Raw genomic sequence first — 8,218 nt, 5'->3', positions numbered from 1 at the left:
ACCACCCTTTTAAAGGTAACCTGCTGCAACTCTAGAAGCTTCTTCTCTAGATCTCTTACAGCATCAATAATCTACCATACTATCAATAATCTACCATAATGGCTGAGAAACATTCTTATAAAGTTACAGAAAGTCAAAAGAATGACAATTTGCAAAACTCTTTATTTTACTTTTTAGAACATATAAGCATCAACAAAGCCACTTGCACCGCTTATAAAGAGCTCGATGCTTGGATGCCTCATATACATGGGAAAGCAGAGTAGTTTCTCCCTGCTGCTCTATGAGGGCATATCAAATCAAATAGCCCAAGTACTCCAGCTGTCCCAAAATAAGTGTCGTGCCTTTAGTTCAAATCTGAACTAAGCCATGACACTTATTTTGGGATGGAGGGACTAGTAAATAGAAATATGCACTGGCTTTAACTTTTTTTGTGTGTGTATCTAGAGATTACAATTAGGCATTAGAGGAAAAATTTATTTATTCCCAGACATAATAGGAAAATCATCACTTACATGTCAATTTGGAAATTCAAGTTAGAGGAAAACAATACCTGAAAATCATCGATCTGTTCCTTCAAATTATTCTTCACTGCTCTGTAGAGATCAATCAGTAAGCAAAGTGACTAAGGACTACATTTGCGCAAAAAAAAGGCTAATTCATGCAGCCAAGAGACTGGAAACATAAATCGACAGTGAATTTAATTTACCCAGCGGTCTGTTCCCTTAATTGATCTACCGTAGAGCCCTTCCCGCGTCCAGGTTTCTGCTTGTTAGATAAGTTCTGTGGCATAGCACAGGGGCAAGCAGCAAACCATTAGCAGCATGTCCATCTTTTAGTTTATGCTATGCAGACAGAAGAATAACATACATCTTCTTCGAGTTTATCAAGTTTTGTTTTGGCCATACGAGCAATTTTCCTCGCTTCATCAACATCTTTCTCCATTTTCTGCCGAATCGCTTAAAAAATGTATTGTTGTGCGTGACTAAGTAAAGCAAAATTTTCATCTCATTTATATAAGGTTTGGAGTTGTCACCTTTCTTTTTTTTTAAAAGGGGGACTCCCCGGCCTCTGCATCAGAGTGATGCATACGGCCATCTTATTAACCAAATAAAGCAGTGCCAATATGGTTCCAAGGTCTCCAAAAATAATAAAAAAGCAAAGAAGGCTCACACAGAGCCAAACAAGGCTAGAAACACCAACTAGCCACGAAAAGACGCCACAACCGGCTGGCTAAAAATAAATAGGTAAACTAATTGCCTATCCTATTATATGACCGTCATCCAAACCGGTTGAAGATATCCCGAGCTACCATCTCCCAACGGAAAGATCCAGTAACCAAATGCTCCCTGGCCTTCATCGGAGTGAGTAGCGACCATGAATGGATCAGTGCCGTGGTTCGGAATATAACCTGCAAAAAATGGATACGTGATATTCTGTTAAAAACCAAATCATTTCTGCAAGTCCAGATAGTCCACAACAAAGCGCAAACTCCAACCCGAATGTGTCTCACTAAGTCAGGCTCAATCCCATTAAGCCATGTCCCAAATAATGCGTTGACAGAATTCGGTGGATTGATATTAAAAGCAATGTGGACCGTCCGCCAAAGGACTTTGGCCAATGGGCAATCAAAAAAGAGGTGTCTGATTGTCTCATCTCGATCACAGAAACTACACCTAGTAGGTCTTGTCCAATTACGCTTTATCAAGTTGTCCTTGGTTAAAATAACTTGTTTATGAACAAACCACATAAACACTTTTATTTTCAAAGGAACTTTGACGTCCCAAACATGCTTGGAGGTAGGAATGGAGTTCAAATTAATAACATCAATATGCATTGATTTAACTGTGAATACTCCAGACTTAGTCAGTTTTCAGCGTAATTCATCGGGTTGTTGAGAAAGCTGAACCTTCATCAGTCTCCTAACTAGACGGAGCCATTCTTCCCAACGATTGCCCGCTAGCGACCGTCGAAACTGAATATTAAGGGGGATATATTGAAATACCGATGCGACGAACACCTCACGTCATCGAACAATACGGTATAAAGATGGATATTGAATGGCCAAGGGTGTCTCGCCGAGCCAAGTATCCTCCCAGAAACGTGTACTAGCGCCGTTTCCAATAACAAACTTCATCCTATTAAACAAAGATTGTTTGACTTTTATCAGTCCTTTCTAGAAAGGTGAATCAGTTGGCCTGACTGTGACCTGGGACAAAGTTTTTGTCTGGAGGTACTTGCTGCGAAGGATTTGAGCCCAATAGCATCATGCTCCGGTGAGAGCTTCCACGGCCACTTGCTAAGAAGGCATCTGTTCTTAACTTCTAGATTCTCAATACCAAGACCCCCTTGGTCTTTCGGTCTACAGATGATATCCATTTAGCAAGCCGATATTTTCTTTTAAGCTCATCACCCTGCCAAAAGAAACGCGATCGATAAAAGTCCAGTCTTTTCCTAACACCAACTGGTACCTCAAAGAACGATAGGAGAAACATAGACATACTCGTGAGCACCAAATTTATCAGGATTAATCGGCCTCCGTATGACATGAGCTTACCCTTCCAGCAACTTAGTTTCTTCTCAAATCGGTCCTAGATGCACTTTCATTCTCTCTTTGTCAGCCTACAATGGTGGATTGGAATACCTAGATAAGAGAAGGGTAACTCTCCCAACTCGCAGCCAAACAATTGCCTACAAGCCTCCTATTCTTCTTTGGCTCTACCAAAACAGAACAGCTCGCTCTTATGAAAGTTAATCTTTAACCCGGTCAATTGTTCAAATAGGCATAACACAAGCTTCATATTTCTCGCCTTGGCCAAGTCATGCTCCATAAAGATAATTGTATCATCGGCGTACTGAAGGATGGATACACCTCCATCAACAAGATGAGGTACCAATCCACCTACTTGACCATTTTCTTTAGCCCTTCCTATCAAAATTGCTAACATATCCACCACAATGTTAAACAGGATAGGGGACATCGGATCTCCTTGTCTTAGGCCTTTATGTGTCTGGAAGTAATGACCTATATCATCATTTACTTTAATTCCCACACTACCTTTTTGCGTAAATGATTCAACCTGTCGGCGCCAGGCTTCATCAAAACCTTTCATACGCAATGACTGTTGGAGGAATGGCCATTTGACCTTATCGTACGCTTTCTCGAAATCCACCTTAAAAATTACTCCATCTAATTTTTTGGAATGGATTTCATGAAGCGTTTCATGCAGGACGACCACCCCTTCAAGGATATTTCTGTCCGGCATGAAAGCAGTTTGGGACTGTTGCACCACAGAATGCGCAATCTGTGTGAGCCTATTAGTCCCAACCTTGGTGAAGATTTTGAAACTAACATTGAGGAGACAGATCGGCCTGAACTGCTCAATTCTCACAGCATCCGTTTTCTTAGGAAGCAGTGTGATAGTTCCAAAATTCAAGTGAAATAAGTGAAGCTGTCCAGAGAACAGATCGTGGAACATAGGTAGCAAATCCCCCTTAATAATGTGCCAGCACTTTTTATAGAACTCGACCGGGAATCCATCCGGTCCGGGAGCCTTATTGTTTTTCATCTGTGCAATAGCATCAAACACCTCCTTCTCTGAGAACGGGGCAACCAGAATATCATTGTCGGCAGCCGATAGTTGAGGCATATCCTCAATCCTGGACTCGTCGAGGGACACACAATTATCATCTGGAGGTCCAAATAACTGCCTATAATACTCGGTAATATATGTTTTTAGGTTATCATGTCCTAAAATAGTGCCCTCATCGTGTTCAAGTTGGAAGATTCGCTTCTTTCTGTGCTTACCATTAGCAATCAAATGAAAGAATTGAGTATTTGCGTCCCCTTGGACCACTTTGCAGACTTTAGCTCGCAAATCCCACTTCAATTCTTCTTCGCGGAGCAGTTCTTTCAACCTCTTCTCCGCCTCATTTTTAACCTGAAGCTCAGCTGGCAGCAAAATCGTGGATTCGGCCTTTATGTCTAGGGCCTGTATAAGAGAAAGGAGTCTATCCTTTTCAATCTTATACACACCACTGAGGTGTTTGGCCCAACCCCGTAAGAAACTTCTCAAATGCCTAATCTTATTCTGCCAACGCTCGACCGCAGTTGTACCTCCTGCACCCCTAGCCCATTCCCTGGCAATCAGGTCCAAGAACCCCTCGCGTTCGAACCATGACATCTCGAAAGAGAAGGTGTTCTTGTTACCCACGTGATTCGGCTCCCCTGAGTCCACGAACAAGGGTGTGTGATCAGATATTCTCCGCGAGAGAGCTTGCACCGTAATCAGAGGGAACTTTTGTTCCCACTCCACGCTCGCAAGAACTCGATCAAGTTTTTCGTAAGTTGGGTTTGGCAGAGCATTAGCCCAGGTAAACTTTCTACCAGAAAGCTCTATCTCCCTCAGATCCAAGCTTTCAATAATGGTATTGAACATAAACGACCACCTGCAGTAAAAGTTATCATTATTCTTCTCCTCTCTCCTCCTAATGATATTGAAATCACCCCTAACTAAAATTGGAAGCTGTTCTGACCCACAGATTCGAACAAGGTCCGCCAGAAACTCCGGTTTAAGCTCGGGTTGTGCGGCACCATAAACCGCCACCAAAGCCCAGTTGAAACCATCTACTTTAGACTTGACTCGAAACTTAACCGCGAAGTCGCCCATCACTACACTTCGGACTTCAAGCGAATCGCATCTCACACCTAGCAAGATACCACCCGATCTTCCTCGCGGAGGGAGGCAATGCCAATCGAAATCAATACCACCCGCAAGAGAGGACAGAAACTGGGGCGCAAAGTTTTCTCTACCAGTCTCCGATAGAGCAATGAAATCTAAACGCTGCTCTAATGATGCCTTAGCAAGAAACCTTCTTTTAGCCAAGTCCTTTAGACCTCTACTATTCCAAAAGATTCCTTTCATATTTCGTCATGGAATTTTTTAGTAGTCCGAATCCTAGCACTCCTACGAACTGCAGAATCGGGATAGATCTTACGTTTCCACTTGCGCTTTGGTTTACTAGGCTCTGACGCTCGGTCCTCATAACCTGGTTCAACGATACTACCATCGGCATTCTCTAGGGGCACATCATCGTCCTCAGGCTCATGATTGGGGGGTGCTAGATCCGCACACAGATTATCGAGCACTCTAACCCCTAACGCATCAATCTCATCATCATTCATCGGTTTAACTGCTGCAAGATTACGAATAGTCTCTAAGGCACGCTCCGCCTCCAAATCTAACAGATCATTCACCGAATTGGAAATCTCACTATCAGTAGCACCTAGTGAAACTCCTAATTGGTTTGCATTATTTATAATCTCCTCATTAGAAAAATGCAATAAAGAATTTGATATGTTGACGGACATACCAGAAGAGATCGCAGCATCCTGAAGCTTGGCCGCCCTCATAGCGCACCGCTGCTGCATATCATCAACCTCCGGGAGCTCATGGATACGAGCACTCATCCGTCTCCCCGTCGAGACGGGGTCCGGGATCCCGCCAAAAGCAACGACCTCCTTCCTAGTAAAGCCTCGCGCTGAGTCCCTCAAAGGGTCAACCGAGGTTACCGGAGGAGGCGGCTGCGGGCTCCCAAGCCCCTCAGACAAATGCCCCATGCCGGGGTCCACAGCCACGGGTACGACAGGAAAGGAGATGGCGGGGGCCGCCTGCCCGCGCCCTCCTCCCGCCCCACCCACCGGCGCAGAGTGGAGCGCCGTCGGCGTAGGAGACGCGGTCCTCCTGACCGCCGAAGATGAAGGAGGAGCCAGGGCCACCTGCCCTAGCCCCCCCCCCCAGCGCTGCTGCTGGCGCGGGTGTCGCCGCCACAACCGGAGTAGCAGGAGCCGAGGTCGCCTGCCTCGGGCTCCCTCCCCCAGCGCTGGCCGACCCCAACGTGACCGACGTCACCGGCGTCGGGATATGGAGAGGAGAAGTCAAGGCCTCCTGCCCCGAACCCGGCGTCGGGACTCGGGATATGGATATTGAGACTCGTTAAGTTAGCTATTAAGCTCTCAATTCCGTCAACCTGTGTGTGTGTGTGTGTGTGTGTGAAAGCAGCATCACATGTCATTAATCTGAAGTGCAAAAATGGACAAATAACATCAGGAACAAGATTAGTATGGAGTTTCCTAAACAGCATGCACCTTCTTGAAGAATCCTTTTAAATTATCAGAGGCGTCGGGCTGATACATCCCCATTTCAACATCCCCCTCATCTCTTGAGGAATCCCACCGGGGAAGCTCAAAGGAATCCTGCAAAATCAGAGTGTTTATAAGAACATGTACTGCACAGCAGCACCTGCACGAAGGCTTGCTTGATTGCTATGAATTCGATCTGACATTATAGCCAATTGTGCTGGTACTTTCATCATCAGCTAAAACCTACCAAACCAATAGGACAGGATAGTTGCGGAAATAAAGCATTGGCATTATTATAACTGGTCCCAAAAGAATATTACTAAAGCTTATACTTGCTAGCAGAAGATATAAACTGCTCAAAAAGAGTATTTGAGATGTCACATTCAAAATCAGAACATGACGGCGAGTCGGCGACCATGTATGTAATGCCAAAAGAACATTCTGAAGTTAATTTGAGTGCTGAAATAAGTAATATAATGTGGTCACATTACGTGTTGTTTTCAAACTAACAAACAAGGGAGTGCCTAGGACTCATCTAGATGAGATATAATTTGGTCTCATTCACCTGAAAACAAAAACAGATAAAAATAATACTACAAACCACATCAACACACACGCATCTTATAGTATCAATCCAATGGCTATAAAAGTGAATGAGACATAACTAAAACTCAGCTAGATGAGTTCTAGCAAAGCCGAACAAACAAACAGTGAATGACATTTTGAGACTCGAGTGCTTGCTAAGCATAAAGCTGGGACAAACTAAAATCAGAATAACCTCCCGGAGAGGTTCAGACAAGTGCAACCAGCCCACTGCTGATAGCACACACAAAAAGAGCAAGCAGATCCTAAAAGGAGGGGCAAATAAATCCTGCTACTTGGAGCTCAAGCAGATCAGAGCAACTAAGCCGATTCCTGGAGAACGGTTCGTTGAGCAATTGAGCAGTGTGAAGAGATGAAAGGAGGAACACGAGGAGGAGGGTTCAGAGGGGGTGCAGAGGGAACTTACGGTTAGTAGGTTGTTCATGCCGGCGGGGCGGGGCGGGAGGAACAGACGGCGGGGCGGCAAGGAGACGGAGGAAGGAACGGACGGACGGCGGCGCGGTGAGGGTTTAGCTGGAGGCACGCCTCGTGTCGCTTTCGTTTCCTTTCATTTTCTTTTCTTTCCGTGTACAGGCTCCACTATTCCTTGCAGCGTGCAAGGAATAGGACACGTACGTCCTATTCCACATCTTGAGCGTGGAATAGTTGACGAAAGGCCTATGGCTCCCTCACATGGGCTGGCCACGTCATCTGCTTTTTTTTTAGTGTTTGTGCTTTTTTATTCTTGAAAAATATATATATATATATATATTTTTTGAGAATCAAGAGCTTTACTAATCAACCAACGGATTACATTCCTTCCTTACAAAAGTCATAAGAAAGGTGGGAATATAATTTCCTTAATGAATGTTTGACACGACGAAATAGAAACAAAACGTGAGCATGCCAATGTACCTAAGTACACCGTGAAAAAATATAAGGAAATATCTATTTTATTAATCTTGTGTCGAGAAAAAAATATAAAAAATCCCTATGAAGGATGCGCTCGATGGCCGGGATAACTGGTGTCCGCCTGGTGCGGCGAGCCAGCCTCGTCGTGGCTGAGGATCTGCACTGTTTTTATTACTTGTAGGGTAGAAACGATTAAGAGGTTATATCATGGATCAAACTGGGGAACATGAAGCATACTATGAGGATCTCGCATGTACTATATCTGAAAATTATTTTTGATTTGTAGCGTATGACTTCAACTTCATTATCCTGAAGGTGGACAGTGGAAAGATGGCGGTGGCTGATTCTAGAGCATGCATATGCGGTGTGTGTAGCGGGTTTGCTAGACCAGCTGGTACTCTTGGCTCGCCGGTGGGCGGTTTGATGAGGCCACTAGATTAGATGGTGTGTGTTGATGCGAGGTCAGGGCACATCATCAAGCTTGTAGGTGTAGTGACAATGATTGTCAGGTAGGTGCTATGGGTTGATCCATGTATTTATTTTGTCGGGTCCTGTTGAACAATATGATTGTGCGCATGCTGGATG

At 44.5% G+C, this 8,218-nt stretch overlaps 1 pseudogene; it reads right to left on the bottom strand.

The window, feature by feature from the left end:
- LOC123101171 (syntaxin-132-like) overlaps nt 1-7,166 on the bottom strand; it is a 7,836-nt pseudogene extending 670 nt beyond the window's left edge.
- Nucleotides 7,167-8,218: the final 1,052 nt, after the last annotated feature.

Source organism: Triticum aestivum, chromosome 5A, assembly GCF_018294505.1.
Source record: "Triticum aestivum cultivar Chinese Spring chromosome 5A, IWGSC CS RefSeq v2.1, whole genome shotgun sequence".
NCBI lineage: Eukaryota > Viridiplantae > Streptophyta > Magnoliopsida > Poales > Poaceae > Triticum > Triticum aestivum.
The sequence above is the reverse complement of the archived record's forward strand: the minus strand, read 5'-3'. Positions and strand labels throughout refer to the sequence as shown.